This window comes from Trachemys scripta, chromosome 3, assembly GCF_013100865.1.
Source record: "Trachemys scripta elegans isolate TJP31775 chromosome 3, CAS_Tse_1.0, whole genome shotgun sequence".
Lineage (NCBI taxonomy): Eukaryota > Metazoa > Chordata > Testudines > Emydidae > Trachemys > Trachemys scripta.
The window spans coordinates 139,341,289-139,358,471 of NC_048300.1; positions in this window are offsets into that span (position 1 = coordinate 139,341,289).

Sequence of the window (17,183 nt, forward strand, 5' to 3'; positions counted from 1 at the left end):
TACCCCATACCAGAAGAGGCCCCACAGGAGTCAGTTATGGAGTGAGGGGCTGACAATGTGGCCCCAAGGCAGTTTATTGGTCCTCACTGAATGTTGTGTCTACTTACATTTTCTATATGTAACAATGTGAAATGTTTTGATTTAAAAACATTTGTAAAGTAAAAAGTGAACTTTTAGCTCTTAAAGTCCTTGGCTGCCTTTTTAGCAATAGAACTTTTGGGCTGCCACACTTTATACAGCAAAGTTTACTGGAAGGCACAATTATTCTGTCCTTCAAGCAGGTCAGAATTCATGTGTAACTGCTGACCGGTTTTATACCTGGTCTGTAGTATAAAAACACAAAGACAGTGGGACAAATTGTGAGCTGACCTATGTCATTAATCTAATTGGGGTTGCACGGGATGTAAGTAAATAAGAAACTTAAGTTGATATATTGTGTACAACTCATGTGGAGCAACAGGATGCACATTGAGGCCATATTCTGCTTTCAGTTATGTCAGGCAACTCTCTTGAAGTCAGTGAGTGCAACTGAGAGCAGAACTTAATATGCTGTATCTGGCTTCCTTTATCCATTTCCATCTGCCTTCTGAAAAATACTGTGCTAGAGCTTAGGAATTCCTCTTTAAGCTTTTAAAATGTCACCTTTGATTTCTGTATTTCAAATCATTGTCTGGAACATGACATATGCAAACTAGGGGCCCATTCCTTCAAACTCACATTTGGATAACTTGAGTAATCCCCTGATAAGTTACCCAAGTATGTGTTTGCAGAATCAGGCCTTAGGTAGGCAATAAAGCCACGTGTCAGCAAGGTACTTAACACATGCCTGACTTTAAGCATACGTGTAGTCCCACTGAAGTCAAAATTCTGACATTTCACAATTCACTTCAAGGGCACTACTCATTTGCTTACAGTTAGACACATTTGTGTGAGTACCTTGCTGAAACAGGCCTAAAACACTATAACTAAGGGAGCCATGAGGTACAGATTAACAGACATTACAGTCAGGGTCTCTGGAAAACCGGGGTGCACGAACATGGAGGTTCTTACAGCTTTAATGTCTCTTCATATTTGTTGTTGTTTGCATTTCTTAGAAGACACTGCTGCTTGTCTTCTCTCTGCCAGCAGAACCATATATTTAGTATGTCACCACTGTTCCCCATAGAGTTGCCAGGCATCCATTTTTTGACCAGAATGCCCCGTTGAAAAGGGACCTTGGCAGCTTACTGGGCCACTAAAAGTTCAGTTGGCGGTGCAGCAGGGCTAGGGCTGGCTTCGCGTGGTTCCCAGAAGCAGCTGGCATGTCCGGCTCCTAGGCAGAGGGGTGGCCATAGGGGCTCTGCACCCTGCCCCCGCCCTGAGCGCTGGTTCCGCAGCTCCCATTGACTGAGAACCATGACCAATAGGAGCTGTGGGGTGGTGCCTATGGATAGGGGCAGTGTGCAGAGCCCCCCGGATGCCCCTCCACGTAGGAGCCGGACAGGCCGGACGCTTCCGGGAGCCACGTGAGGTAAGCGCCACCCAGCCGCAGCCCCTCCTGCACTCCGACTCCCTGCCCCATCCTGGAGCCCCCTTCCACACCCTGAACCCCTAATTTCTGCCCCCATCTTGGAGCCCACATGCCCAGTCGGAGCCCTCACCCCGTCTCACACATCAGCCCTCTTCCCCATCCCGGTGAAAGTGAGTGAGGGTAGGGGAGAGTGAGCGATGGAGGGAGGGGGGATGGAGTGAGCGGGAGGCAGGGCCTCAGAGAAGGGGTAGGACCTCGGAGAAGGGCAGGGCAGGGGACAGGGCAAGATTGTTCGGTTTTGTGCGATTAGAAAATTGGCAACCCTAGTCCCCCAGTCTACTTTTACCAAAAAATGGAGTCAAATCCTGTTTATTTCCCCCCTTTTTTTCTGACAAAACTCCAGGAAACTGACCACAAGGTTGACAAGTTTAGAATGAATTTACAAAATTTTGTAAATTGGGGGGAAATGTTTACAAAGCCCTGTTGTCTGTGAAATATCCATCCAGCTTTAATAATGAAGATGATATATAAGCTAATGGCCCAATTCTGGGAGTTACACCCATGTATGGCCCTAGTTCAGGAAAGCACTTAATCACATGCTGAATTTTCACTACATGATGAAGTCCCATTGCCTTCAATGGAACTGAAGCATGTGCTTAAGTGCTATCTTGAATAGGGATACTTTCCTGAATCTTGGCCCAAGGGAGGGCAGAATTAGGCTCTTGAGCATTCAATGCAATTACTGTGGGCTCCATGGATATACCTTCTTTGTATCACTCTAAATATTATATTCTATTTTTGCTCTTGGAGGTGAAATTTGACCATCTCCCAGAAAAAACAGCAGAATTCATAAGTGGCTGCACAGTCTTTCTGACTGCTGGCTCTTACACACAAGACACACTGGCATTCGAAATTCACACATTTTTCACATTTAGACTCATTCTTTATCTCCCTCCAAAGACCTTCCCAATATATTCTTTTATAGCAGTCATGTTAGTAGAACAATGGTTCCCAAACTTGTTCTGCCGCTTGTGCAGGAAAAGCCCCTGGTGAGCTGGGCCAGTTTGTGTACCTGCCGCGTCCGCAGATTTGGCCGATCGCGGCTCCCAGTGGCCGCGGTTCGCTGCTCTGGGCCAATGGGCGCTGCGGGAAGCGGCGCAGGCCAAGGGACGTACTGGCTGCTGCTTCCCGCAGCTCCCATTGGCCCGGAGCACCAAACCGTGGCCACTGGGAGCCGCAATCGGCCAAACCTGTGGACGCGGCAAGTAAACAAACTGGCCTGGCCCACCAGGGGCTTTTCCTGCACAAGTGGCGGAACAAGTTTGGGAACCACTGTGGTAGAAATATGGGAGGGCAAATCTTGACAAGATGACACACAATGCATTCCAAATACAGTTTAGAAATCCTTTGTAACCCTTAACTTGTAAGCTCACACCTCACATGGACATTTCAAAGCTGCAAACACAAAACCTGATTCTCCTCTTGCTCACATAAGTATCAATGAAGAGTAACTCCACTGAAGTCAAGGAAGTTATATTAGGATGAGAAGAGAATTAGGCCCAAAGTCTAGTAATAAGAAAAAGGAAATGTAAATAAGGAGGATTAATCATTGGAATTTAAAACAAAAGGGATACATTTTACTTTGTCACATGTGTGTAGCCCTAATTAATTAATTAATGCAGTGAAGTTGGATGCAAAATTTGTTCTTCTGTGTTTTGGAACATAGTTGGGTTAAAGTGCCACTGTCTGGTTAAAATTCATATAGCTAATACGTACAAAGTCCTGACGTCTTACTAATGCTGTATTTTATTAAAATGGAAAGAGGATTTTTAAAATCTAGTTTTCCATCATTATAACAATTTGTTTATATTTGCTCTTTATTCAGCTAGGCCAATCAAAATAGACTAGTCAGTTTTATTTTCTGGATCTTTTGCCCTAACACAATGATCCACAGCTTGGGTGCAAACAACGTACATAGACACAAAAAATTCACAATCAAATATGATTGTGAATTGTCTTCTTACAACCTCAAATCTTGCATCTACATTAAACAGACTTCTGACATCATGTGAGATCATGGTATTCAGCTAAAACCTATCAGCTTTATACTTTGTGGAAAGTTTACAGATGCTGTTATTTTCTTTATCTCTCACTCACACACCCCTCCCTTTTTTCTTATATGGCCGTGCACTGTATTTATGCAAAATCTAACCTTAAAATCTCAGACTTTTTCCCTGACCTGGTTTGGTATGGTGGAGATAATACTGGAAGATTCAGGTCTGTAACTTTATGGGTATGCTTGATTTGGACTAAGTTTCTCTTAATCTTCATGTTGTTGTTGAAAAAGGTTTTCGGGTTTTCTTTAGATTGCCTCAAACTTCTTACCATATGGGTTTGCAGTTGGGATATAGGGAAAATTGGTGGTCTCGAGCCATTGACCAAAAATGGAGGGGAACCACTTGTTTGTTGATGTGATGTTCCCATACATGAAATCTTTTTAACTATGGTGTCTCTCAAGGCAGCTTGTCTCAGCCTGGGCAAAGGGGAAAGCTGTGGTGTTTCAATCATTAGTAGATTAGGACTTTCCTTTTCTGAGTACAGCCATGCTGGGGTTGGAATAGTCTCATCCATTGCTGTGAGAAGGTCTTTAAATCTTGTATCCTGATGAGGACTGTGGTCTATGACTCTATTTTCTGTTAGAGACCGTGGGGTTATTCTGCTTGTACATGATCTTTGAGACTGGTGATTTGCAGAATGTGTTGGGTTATTTGCTAATGTAGGAGGTGGTTTCTCAGGAAGATATAATTTCCTCACATCAGCTAAGTCTTTATAATCATCCAAATTCTCCTGCAGATCCAAAAGGTGCTGATTCATTGGCTCACATGAAGTATTTTTATTTGGTGATTTAGGAGGTTCAAGATGAACCCATTCTCTATCTGCAAACATGGAAACTAAATGGAATATAGAATGGATAAGATCAGTTCATGCTGGAATGATAGTGTCAATAAAAGTAACAAGTTATTACTGAAAGTACCTCCCCTGGGGACTGTGAATTTTGCTGACTGTTGGTAGAGTTTTTGCAATATTATAAATAATAAACAATCTTGATATAAAGCCATAAGTTTACACATAGGCTTTCAAAAGTAACTAGTAATTTTAGTGGCCAACTTTAGATGCTTTAAAGGGTCCTGATTTTCAGAGGAGAGGTGATCAGCACTCTGAAAATCAGACCCCTTTTAAAATGCCGGCATTCAAGACTGAGGCACTCACAATTGCTAGTCATTGTTGAAAAATTACACCTGTGTGTAACCATAATTGCTTATAAGTGGTGTAAGGTTCAGTAACAGTGACGATACAGCATAGCTCATATCCAAATGAGGAGGAAGCTATTGATGCTATGATGGAACAGAAAGGGGACAGCTGGGCAGAGGGTTGTCTCCCTTTTTGTTATTTCTGTACGGCTATTACTGGGGCTATTACTCAGTATTTATTAAAGTCAGTATGAATCTAAAAATATTTAGGTGCATAATGGTCGGGTCAGAATCAATTGACATTTATTGAGAGGTCAAATTCAGAGCTAGGGTCCGACTGTCCATGGGTCTGCACCGTGCACTTGTTATTTACATCATTGCAAAGAAAGTGTAAACTGCCACCTTTCTGATTTGGTGCAGAGCAACGGAGAGTGTAAGTGGGTGCAACCATCTTGAAGTTAACTAAGTTGTGACTCTTATACCAGATCTGGATTCAGCCTCAAAGTCTAAAGTCACTTTCTGTCTTTCTCTCCCAGAATAATCAGTGTTTGGAATTTTTTGACCTTGGAGGTTCCTCACAATACTCCTTACTAGGACTCATGAGGAAAACAATGGCAATGACTTGGAGAATGACATGTAATGGACAGTTACTTATAGTCAGTATATCCAGAGTAACAATTGGGTTGATGAAGCAACAGAGGGTCCTGTGGCACCTTTAAGACTGACAGAAGTATTGGAGTATAAGCTTTCGTGGGTGAATGCCCACTTCGTCAGACGCAAGGGTTGATGCTTAGTTATGGCTATTCTTTCCTACATGTACGAAGTTTTCAAATTGATCACCAAAACTTGGGATCAGGAAAGAATTCCTCCAAGAGTGTAATGGGAAGGCCTTTGGATATATTGAATGATTTTTTTTGAGCATTGATCGTTATCTATTGGGCATATCTCACCCAGTGAAATTTTTTTTTTGTTGCAGAGGAGGCTGGAGATGGATGGACCTTGTTCTTTCCCATCACACTCCTCTCTGTTTCAAAGATGGTGTTCTACCACTGACTTCAGTGAGTGTAAGATCAGTCCCTAAATCTCCTTCACAGTGACTTAGACACACTTCCAAGTCTTTAAAAATCTGTTCTGAGGTAACAAACATTACAGTAGTGTAATGCTGGAGATAGTTCTATGAGGGGAAAACTGTGTGAAGCTGGAGAACTAGAGCTGAGCTACATTTTTTTGAACTCCCACCTCCCCCTCAAAAAACAAACAAACCCAAAACCAAAAACAAACAAACAAACAAAAAACAAACCAAACAGGGAAAATTTCTAAAAAACAATCATAAAATGTTTTCACTTTTCACTGACTTGCGCTAAAGGAACATTTTCAGATTAATAAGCCATTAATAGATTTTAGTACAGTACCTTCTGGTATATTTTCTTGGTTATCCAAAGTAATTGCAATTTCATCTTCTTGAATGGCGTCTGGGATTGCTGAGGTTAGTGCAGAAGGAAATGTCTTATTGCCATAGTTGTTGAGGTTTTCTGTTGTGACCAGTTCAGCCTTTTGGGAAATCTGAATATCTGCATCTTGATTCAGGTTTCTAGGAGGTTTACCATCACATTTTTCTATTACATTTTCCCTCTGAAAATAAAACAGTCATAATTAATATTGTCTTACATTGAAAAGAAGCTTGAACGTACAAGGAAATGAAATACCACAAGCTCAGACATGTGCGAGGAAAATGTGCATCTTCCTTCCCCACCAGTCCTGCAGAAATCCCCTCCCGCCCCGTGCAATGTAATACAGAATGAGCCAGCACAGAAGTTGTTCATTGGTCTCCCTCTAATCCCCTAGATCCACATGGTTTGTGAGCTGGCAAGCCCTGCTTCCTGGCAGAACAATTAGGGAGAGGTCTGCAAAGAGAGCCTGGTAGATTTACTCTCTCTTAGCCCCTACCTGCTGTTTTACCTGCAGAAGGAGGTGATCAGAATCTGGAGCAATAATTCCTCTTGTCCATTCCCTCTTTGCATCTTATTAAATTCTTGGCTTTAACAACCTCATGTGGGAACGAGTTCCATAGTCTAACTGTGTGTTGTGTGAACAGTATTTCATTTGATCAGTTTTGAATTTTCCACCTTTCAATTTAATTGAATACCCCCTTGTTCTTGTGTTATGAGACAGGGAGAACAGAAGGTCCAGATCTGCATTCTGTAAATTATTCATTATTTTGTATACTTTTATCACATCCTGGCTTATTTGTCTCCTTTCTAAGGTAAATAATCACAGTCTTTTCAATCTCTTTGTATATGAGAATTTTTTCATGCCCCCGATTAACCCCCTTCCTGTTCTACAACGCTACCGAGGAATCTGTCATCTACTCACGAGCACAGCAATCCATAAATGCAGTGATCCTACCTCAATGATCCACTTAAAGTGTGGTTAGTCCTGTTCTTAATTCTAATGATTTATTTTGAAAATAATTGATTTGCAATATTTTAAGTGAGAAAAAAGAATTAATTTCTCTCACTCTTAAACTTTGGTTAACTTCTCCCCCACGTAGGGGGTGTCTCACCTGAATGAAAACAAATTCAAAACACAAAATGAATGAAGAATGAAGAATGAAAAATGTTTCTTTCCACGTTTTTCACCAAGCAAGCACTGCTTTTTTTTGGGACCAGATCTGCTAGTAAAATGCTTCAAATAGCAGAGGCGCCTGCCTGTAGGACAATAATGTGCTTTATTTTTTAAGTAAAACACAAGTGTTTTATTTTAGCCTTTTTTCCTCTGTTTTTCTTAGCTGACTCCACTAGTTGGCTGCAGCCCCATAATAAGCAGCAGTAGGTGGGAATCTGGAACTTGCTGCTCCGTCCTCCAAAAGGAAGATCCAAACCCAGGTGACGCTGGGAAGCCAGCAGAGGGATGAGGGATACTCAGGCCAGGTTACTGGGTTGGGGGTGTAAGGAGAGATACTAGGGGTTGTTGGAGGGGGAGAAGAAAAGGAAATGAGAGAGGAAGCTCTGAAAAGAACATTGGGTCTAGGAATGGGAGCAGCTGAATGTGGAGCGAGAACGAAAACAGACTGGGGAAGGGAAATTGCTCAGTGTGTGCATTTTTTGGGGGGGAGTTGGGGGCGGAGAGACAAGGCAACTGTGGACAGGCAGGAGAGGAGGGAAGCTGGCCTGGAGATAGCTTAGTGGAAAGGATTTGTTTTAACTCTTTTCCTCCTTGCAGCTGCCCATCTGGCTCCACAGTGCCTTTTCCCTGATCAACTTCCCTGCCAGCATCCCATTGTTGTATGCAGTATTGTAACCATGTTGGTCCCAGGGTATTGGAGAAACAAGGTGGGTGAGGTCACATCTTTTATTGCACCAACTTTGTGGGAGAGAGAGACAGGCTTCCAAGTTCATACAGAGCTTAAAGAAGAGCTCTGTGTAGCTTGAAAGCTTCTATCTTTCACCAACAGAAGCTGGTCCAATAAAAGATGTGACCTCACCCATCTTGTCTCTCTAACATCCCACTGAAAAGTTTCCCTTCCTCAGTCTTGCTGAGCATCTGCTCCCTGCTTAGTTGCTCCTCCACTCAGCACCTTCCCTGCCTGGCCCCACTGCATTTAGTAACCTCCTTCCTTTTCGCACAGCAAGATCCCCAGAATTACTGTTCTGTTTCTCAGCAGCCTCCTGAACTTGCAGAGTTTTGACTAGGGATTAGAAATACATATAGGAAAATCAGGACCTGTCAGTCTGAGTAATGGGGAGAAAGGGAATCCTGCCGTCCTGACATCGGTGCTTTAGCTCTTGAACGTCTAGGGTTCCCACCATCAAGTGTGATGAAGTGAACTGGCTCGCTTGTTACTCGCATTGGGACCCTGTCCCCCACCCTCCCGCTGTTCAACATTCAGCCAGCAGAGGGCTTTCTAAATCCCAAGGCTCAGAAAATGGAAGTACAACCTGAGGTTTGAAGGGACTGGACTTGGGAGAGAGCTGGAGGCTGCCTGGGAGCTGGCTGCAGAAGGAAGGCCAGGCAGCAGGCATCCTGAAGGCTATGAGTCAGACACACACCCTGTTGCTGGCAGGGGACTAGAAGTATCTTCAGCAGAAAGATACAGAGCTGGGGGCTGCAGGCAGGAAAATGACGTAGAGAGCCCCCCAATGAGACTTTGACCTTATTACCACTGTGTGTCTAGCCTGCCCTTAGAGGGTTTGAATTAGCAACTGTTGGTCTATCTTACGTTGTAACTAGGGCTGTCAAGCAGTTAAAAAAATTAATCGCGATTAATCGCACGATTTAAAAAATTAAGCGTGATTAATCACACTGTTAAACAATAACAGAATACCATTTATTTAAATATGTTTGGATGTTTTCTATATTTTCAAATATATTGATTTCAATTACAACACAGAATACAAAATGTACAGTGCTCACTTCATATTTATTTTTTATTACAAGTATATGCACTGTAAAAAAACAAAAGAAATACTATTTTTCAGTTCACCTAATACAAGTACTGTAGTGCAATCTCTTTATCATGAAAGTTGAACTTACAAATGTAGAATTATGTACAAAAAAACTGCATTCAAAAATAAAACAAAGTCCACTCAGTCCTACTTCTTGTTCAGCCAATCGCTCAGACAAACAAGTTTGGTTATCATATAATCATAGAATCATAGAATATCAGGGTTGGAAGGGACCTCAGGAGGCCATCTAGTCCAACCCCCTGCTCAAAGCAGGACCAATCCCCAGACACTTTTTTACCCCAGTTCCCTAAATGGCCCCCTCAAGGATTGGTTACATTTGCAGGAGATAATTGTACCCTCTTCTTGTTTACAATGTCACCTGAAAGTGAGAACAGGCATTCTCGTGGCACTGTTGTAGCCAGCGTTGCAAGATATTTACCTGCCAGATGTGCTAAAGATTCATATGTGCCTTCATGCTTCAACCACCATTCCAAAGGACATGCGTCCATGCTGATGATGGGTTCTGCTCGATAACAATCCAAAGCAGTGCAGACTGACGCCTGTTCATTTTCATCATCTGAGTCAGATGCCACCAGCAGAAGGTTGATTTTCGTTTTTGGTGATTTGGGTTCTGTAGTTTCTGCATCAGAGTGTTGCTCTTTTAAGACTTCTGAAAGCAGCCTCCACACCTCTTCCCTCTCAGATTTTGGAAGGCACTTCAGATTCTTAAACGTTGGGTTGAGTGCTGTAGCTATCTTTAGAAATCTCACATTGGTACCTTCTTTGTGTTTTGTCAAATCTGCAGTGAAGGTGTTCTTAAAATGAACAACATGTGCTCAGTCATCATCTGAGACTGCTATAACATGAAATATATGGCAGAATGCGGGAAAAACAGAGCAGGGGACATGCAATTCCCCCCCCCCTCACCTCCAAGGAGTTCAGTCACAAATTTAATTAATGCATTATTTTTTTAATAAGCATCATCAGCATGGAAACGTCCTCTGGAATGGTGGCTGAAGCATGAAGGGGTGTACGAATTTTTAGCATATCTGGCACATAAATACCCTGCAATGCCGGCTACAAAAGTGCCATGCAAATGCCTGTTCTCACTTTCAGGTGACATTGTACATAAGAACAGGGCAGCATTATCTCCTGTAAATGTAAACAAACTTGTTTGTCTTATCGATTGGCTGAACAAGGAGTAGGACTGAGTGGACTTGTAGGCTCTGAAGTTTTACATTGTTTTGGAGTGCAGTTATGTAATAAACAAAATCTACATTTGTAAATTGCACTTTCACAACAAAGAGATTGCACTACAGTACTTGTATGAAGTGAATTGAAAAATACTATTTCTTTTATCATTTTTACAGTGCAAATATATAATCAAAAATAATATACATCTTGATTTCAGTTACAACACAGAATATAATATATATGAAAATGTAGAAAAACATCCAAAATATTTAATAAAATTCAATTGGTATTCTATTGTTTAACAGTGCAATTAAAACTGCGATTCATCATGATTAATTTTTTTGAGTTAATTGCGTGAGTTAACTGTGATTAATTGACAGCACTAGTTGTAACATTGTAAAAACAGGTTTTTAATCTAATGTCCAATAAAAAACGTTCGGTATAATTTGTGGGAAAAACAGGTCTCTCAAAGCTTGAATGCATTTCGCGAGTTAGTAAAATGCTTGGAAATGTTTGAAGCTTACCAAACTTCAAACTCTTAGGTTAGTCCATGCCTACTACATATTTGCAACACCCAAATCACAATTAAATAAATTGTCTTTAGAGTGTATATAAAAAACAAAATAAAATATGTTTAATTTGACAACATGATTATTAAAACCACACTATATCAACTGGGAATATGAGATGTCATAAGCGTTTTAGGCAAAGCAATCAAATAGTCTCCCAGGATTTTACACGCTGCTTGTTAAGAAAACAAATTTTCATCTTACGTTTTGCAAGCTGTCACCTTATATACAGTACATCAGAAAACTTGCCATGACTGGTTTTACTGCCAGACCTCTTAAGAGCTAATTGGTTAAGCACCTGGGCAGGAAGCTTTTTGGCAGAAACACTGTTTTCAACAAGGGCTAGCTATAAAGTTCTGGATGGCAAATTATAATCATTAAGGCTCTCTTCTACAAAAGAACACACATAATCCAAATACATTGCTTGGAGAAATTACCGTGCATGAAAGGACGGGCCATGTGTTATATTTATCCAATGGCTTATGGCTCAAATTTGAACATGGAAAGAATCTTTTAAGGGTCAAACTTTCAACAGGCTTCTGTAATTGCACTTACAAAAATTGGAATCGCGTCTATTTGCATTCACCAAAACCCTTATCTTCATGTAGAAATGCCAGTTTGAGTGTAAAACCAGCATTTGCAAACATAGCTACTCATTCGACTTATGTAAACACAGTTTGTTGTACATGCAAAAGAATGCACTTGCAATTTTTGCAGTTGCAAATCGGAAGGCTTGTTGAAAATTTGTCCTTAAGAGTTTACATTTTTCTTTGATTTTGTGTGGAAACACTTGATTAATCTATTGATTGGAGCAGGTTGAATACTACAAAAATAATGTTTGTGAATATTTGTTTGAATTGCAAGCAGTTATTTGGTTTGACCATGTTACTATCTTTTTATTATATGCCATTCATGAACATTGTTGCCAGTGTGTATGTTAATATTTGGAGAATCTTTTGGTTCTTTTTGGCCAGAATTTTCTCAAAGGAGTTAGACACTGAAGTATCATTGAATTTCAGTGAGGAGTTGGGTGCTTTATTCCCTAATGCTCCTTTTGAAAATCTCAGCCTCTAGAATATCCATGTTCAGATGAAAGCAAGAGTACATGCTGAACATTTTCGCCTGATCCAAAAACAATGGAAATTTGTCCTCAATGGGCTTTGGATCAGGCCATATTTGCTATTTTTTTCTTTGCTACACATTGGTTTCTCTCCTGGTTTTAAAATGTTTTAGGCTCTGGTTCTGCAAACATTACTTTGTGTGCTTTCATTTTTATGCGCCCGTATATTCTTATTGAGCTCAGGGAGACCCCTCTTGCACTTACAGTAAAGCACATGCATAAATTTGCAGATCTGGGGCTTTTGTTATTCAGTTGTGGATTGGAAACTATATTTTGTGATTTAGTGACCAATCACAGACTGCGACTAACAAATAGCAAATATTTGGCTTTATAAGGAATAAAAAGAGCATCTATCCATCCTCTTTAGGCACCTTTGATGAAATGTGACATATAAACATCAAATACCCACATCATTATAACTAAACTGCTGCAATATCGTCTCATGTAAATCCCAACCAGAAGACCAGACAAACTAACACATGAAAAATCCTCCCTCTCCATCAGTTAGCCACCCTCACGTCTCTCCCCCACTTTCAAATACTTATGGCGGTGTGAGGGGGGTGAGCTGGATTGAGTGCTCTGCTGTGTGCTCTACAGGCCTTGGGATCTGGGCTATTTCAGACCAAAGCAGAAAAGCTGCACGGAGAGAATGTTGTGGTGAAACTTCGAACAGGTACCTCTGCAGGTGTTGGCAGCACAGTCCAGTGGCACTGGGCCTAGGACTCAGCAGACCTGGGTTCTATATCTGCCTCTGACCTGCCGTGTGACCTCAAGCAAGGGGAGGGATCACTTGATGATTACCTGTTCTGTTCATTCCCTTTGGGGCATGTGGCATTGGCTACTGTCAGAAGGCAGGATCCTGGGCCAGATGGACCTGTGATCTGACCCAGTATGGGTGTTCTTAACATCACATCTCTCTGGTTTTGTTTCCCCTCCTGCCCTTTGTCTGACCTGTCTCTTGGTGTATAGCAAGTTTTCTTTCTTTCCTTGATTATACGTTTAATATTTTTTCACCTGAGTTTTGTCTTTTTGTAGACATAAGCATAAAATAGCTGTTGCTAAAGAACAGGCAAGGGAATACTGGGCAAATATTAACATATATTTAAAAAAATGGTCAGTCTAGATGATACATATTTTAGGATGTTAAGGGAATTGGCAAGTGGACTGTATCACTACTAGTTATGATTTAAGAGATCTCATTGCGGGGAATGATTAGAAGAGTTAATCATGTGTATGGCTTGGACAGGTAAAAATTAAACATGATCAGTTACAAATATTTGTAGAGCATAAACACCAAGGTAGAGAAATTATTTATGGTCATGCAAAAGGGTGTAACTAGGAGTAATGGGATGAAATTAAGAAACAAACAATTTGGGCTGAATATCTGGGAAAGCTCCCTACCAGGAAGATCTATTGAGTTATTGAATAGTCTCCAAATAGAACTGGTAGAAGGCTTGAACCTATGAACTTTTAAATGTACACTTTACCAACCACTTATTAATTAACAATAGGGAATGGATCTGCAATGGCAGCGCCATGGACAAGATGGGACTACTCATTTTTTTCCATTCGTAATTATTGCGATTCTGTTATTCATATTGACTCAGATGCTAAGCGAGTCAAGGGATTCTTAAGTTACCTGGCTTTGTCCCCATTGCAGTAGTGACATATGCCCTGTTTAAATTTATGACTCATTTTATTACAGAACACATATACGATTATAGTGAAAATACCTATTATTTTTTCTCTTAATCTGATCAGAAGCCAAATGCTAGTGAGGTGTTTTCATTACATTAATTCCCCCATGTAGGATACATAATGGGAATCCACCAATTTAGGAAAACCAGTTTCAATGATGGCTTAAGAAAAAGTGATTAAAATAATAGGAATTTCCTGTGAAAATTCCTCCATTTATTCCTTATTTTTAATTATTTTATTAAAACGGAGTCCTGTGCTTCTATTTATTTTTTTATTTGTAAATGTGTTGGAGGTATTTTGGCCACTTTTAAATATGATTTCTAATAATTTAACACCTGTAACTAAGAACTTACTGGTTTAAACTTTTATTACAATATCTTTTGGGGATTATAATTTTTAATTCCTAATTGTTTCTGCCCTCTCCCTGGAAGAATGGGCTATGCAGGCTTCTTCCTCCATTTTGCTGAGTAACCTTCATGAACTGGCTCTGAAGCTGCTCTGAGGCCTATGGATGGGATTCCTTCCCCCACTAGGACCTGCTACTCAGGCTGGTGAGATGGAATTAGAATGGAAACATGCATATGCTAGCGTGACTCCAGGGCTGTGTGCTGGGATACAGATCTAGACCTACTGCTCACTAATTTCTAGAGCAGGCAACTGGACTGTCTCAAAATACAGTTTGTCTGAGGCTAACACTTCGACTGGGATTCTAATCTCTGATGTGCATTGTTTAGTAATTGAAACATTCCCTACTGCACTTGTATGTTAGAAGTTGGAATCTGGCTTCCTGTCTGTCTCGTTTCTGCCTGAAGCAAAATTTTTATGACTGAACTGTGAACCCCTTAGTAAAAATGGTTGTAAAAGAAAAGCTTACAGACTTTTTAGCTAATTGTGTCCTCAGCAATTATTGCTATATAGTATTTTCTAATCTTAGCTTCCTTCTCTCAGTTAGTCGGGGTTAAAACCTGAACCTAAACTACGGTGGTAGAAATTCTACAATGCACACAGGAGACAAGAATGGAAATGTGTAACTTTTCAGACTCCCATTCACTTTAGTGAACTTAAAATTATGCCCTCACTGACCAGTCACAAGAGCAAGGTGGTGTGTGGTCAGGCAGAAACGAACTTTCCCTTTTCTGATTGGAAAAATCATCTGTTCTCTAAAGAAACAAATTCCCATTAACATTGCAACTGTCAGTTCCAATTTGACTGCTTGTAGAGAAAACAATATAAATTTTCTCTGGGAAAAAATCTGTTACAGTAATCACCTCTGAGAATGCCATGAATGAGTCTCTTTAGACTGTATATATGGCTGTACTTCTGTTACCAATGTTTCCATAGTTTGCGGCATTAGTGCTATACATAATGTATTTAGGGCTACTTTACTCACACAAGCCCTCCTATTGACTTTGTTGCTCATATGAGTAGGGTGAACAGAGGTTGGTCCTTAGCATGCTGTTTATGAATTGATGTCTTACCTTCATTGTTTCGAGTTCTTTTTGATACTTGGCCAACTTCTTCAGTAATAAGCAATAAGAAGCCATGATAGAAGATGGTTTGTTATTTATCAAAACATTGATAACTTCTGAAAGCCTGAGCTCCATTGTTTCTGTCATGTAGTTTAGAACAACAGGGCTCAGTTCATCAGGACGAAGTCTGAAAAATTAGGAATGCTCATTTTAACAAAAAAAAAACAAAAACCCAAACCAAGAAATGTACAAGTGTAGTTGCATGGATTTATAAGTTAGCAGTGCAGTCATGAGTGGGCTATAAGTAATTTGACAGTCCGGATACTCAACATACTTTACATATACAAAACTTTGAGATACAGAGTTACGTAACCTTAAATATTCTGTTGGACAACACCAAGATCATTGCTGGGCTAAGACTCGGTTACAACATTATTATATATTCCACTGCTGATGCAGAGTGGATGGATTAATTTGAAAGGATGTTTCCCAAGATTAAGATTGCAGCATGACAAGAAGCAAATAGTTAATGATCTCTCATGATTTCGTTTGTTTGTTTGTTTATTTATTTTTTGGTCTTCAATATAGGAGTCTGGGAGGGCGTGATACAGTGTGGAAGGATGGGAAGATTTGAGGAAGTTGGAGGATCCCAAGGAGTAAATAAAAGATCTTAGGGAAGTTGGAGAGGATTTTTATACATACAATTACTCAGTAAAGCTACAATTATAAATAACTTCCAAATAGACATGTAAGTGTTTTCATAAGCAGATTGAATGAATTTGGAGGGGGTACTTTAGAAATGTCTAGATATCTGGTTTAAAAAATTCCAAAGCTTCTTTTCCAAACATTTTTATAATATTACAGGAAGCAGGGACAAAGTCAATGCAGCTGGTTTGAGCCCCGCCATAAAGGAACTGCAGGTCAGTTTTTTTTAATTTGTTTCCTGGGTGCAAACCCACTGACTTCTACAGAATTGGGCCCAAACATTTTCCCTAAATCAAGTTTCAGAGTAACAGCCGTGTTAGTCTGTATCCGCAAAAAGAAGAACAGGAGTGATAATCAAGCTAGCTATTTTGATTCCTGATGTCAGATTTGTGTCCATTAATTCTTTAGAGACAGTCTCTACGCAAAAGAATTAATGGACACAAATCTGACATCAGGAATCAAAATACTCAAAAACCAGTGGGAGAACACTTTAACCTGTCTGGTCATTCAGTGACAGACCTGCGGGTGGCTATATTACAACAGAAAAACTTCAAAAACAGACTCCAAAGAGAGACTGCAGAGCTAGAATTGATATGCAAACTAGACACAATCAACTCCGGTTTGAATAAGGACTGGGAATGGCTGAGCCATTACAAATGTTGACTCTATCTCCCCTTGTAAGTACTCTCACACTTCTTATCACACTGTCTGTACTCGGCTAACTTGATTATCACTTCAAAAGTTTTTTTTCTCTTAATTAATTGGCCTCTCAGAGTTGGTAAGACAACTCCCACCTGTTTATGCTCTCTGTATGTGTGTATATATATCTCCTCATTATATGTTCCATTCTATATGCATCCGAAGAAGTGGGCTGTAGTCCACGAAAGCTTATGCTCTAATAAATTTGTTAGTCTCTAAGGTGCCACAAGTACTCCTGTTCTTCTTTTTCCCTAAATCAAATGATTCTTAGTTAGAAATAATAAAAGCTCTATCACTGAAATTAGATATTTTAGAAGAGCATGAAAATACTAATATGAAACACTAATTAATAAAACTATGAAGATGGAGAATTCATTTATAAAGTGTCATATTACCTCTTCAGAGACAGATAGTTAAGAAATAATAAGACAGTGGGCCAAATTTTATCCTCAGAGTGGGAGCTGCATATGCATATATATGAGAAAACAACTGGCCTGAAAAGGCAGTGTTTGGTGGTGTCTTG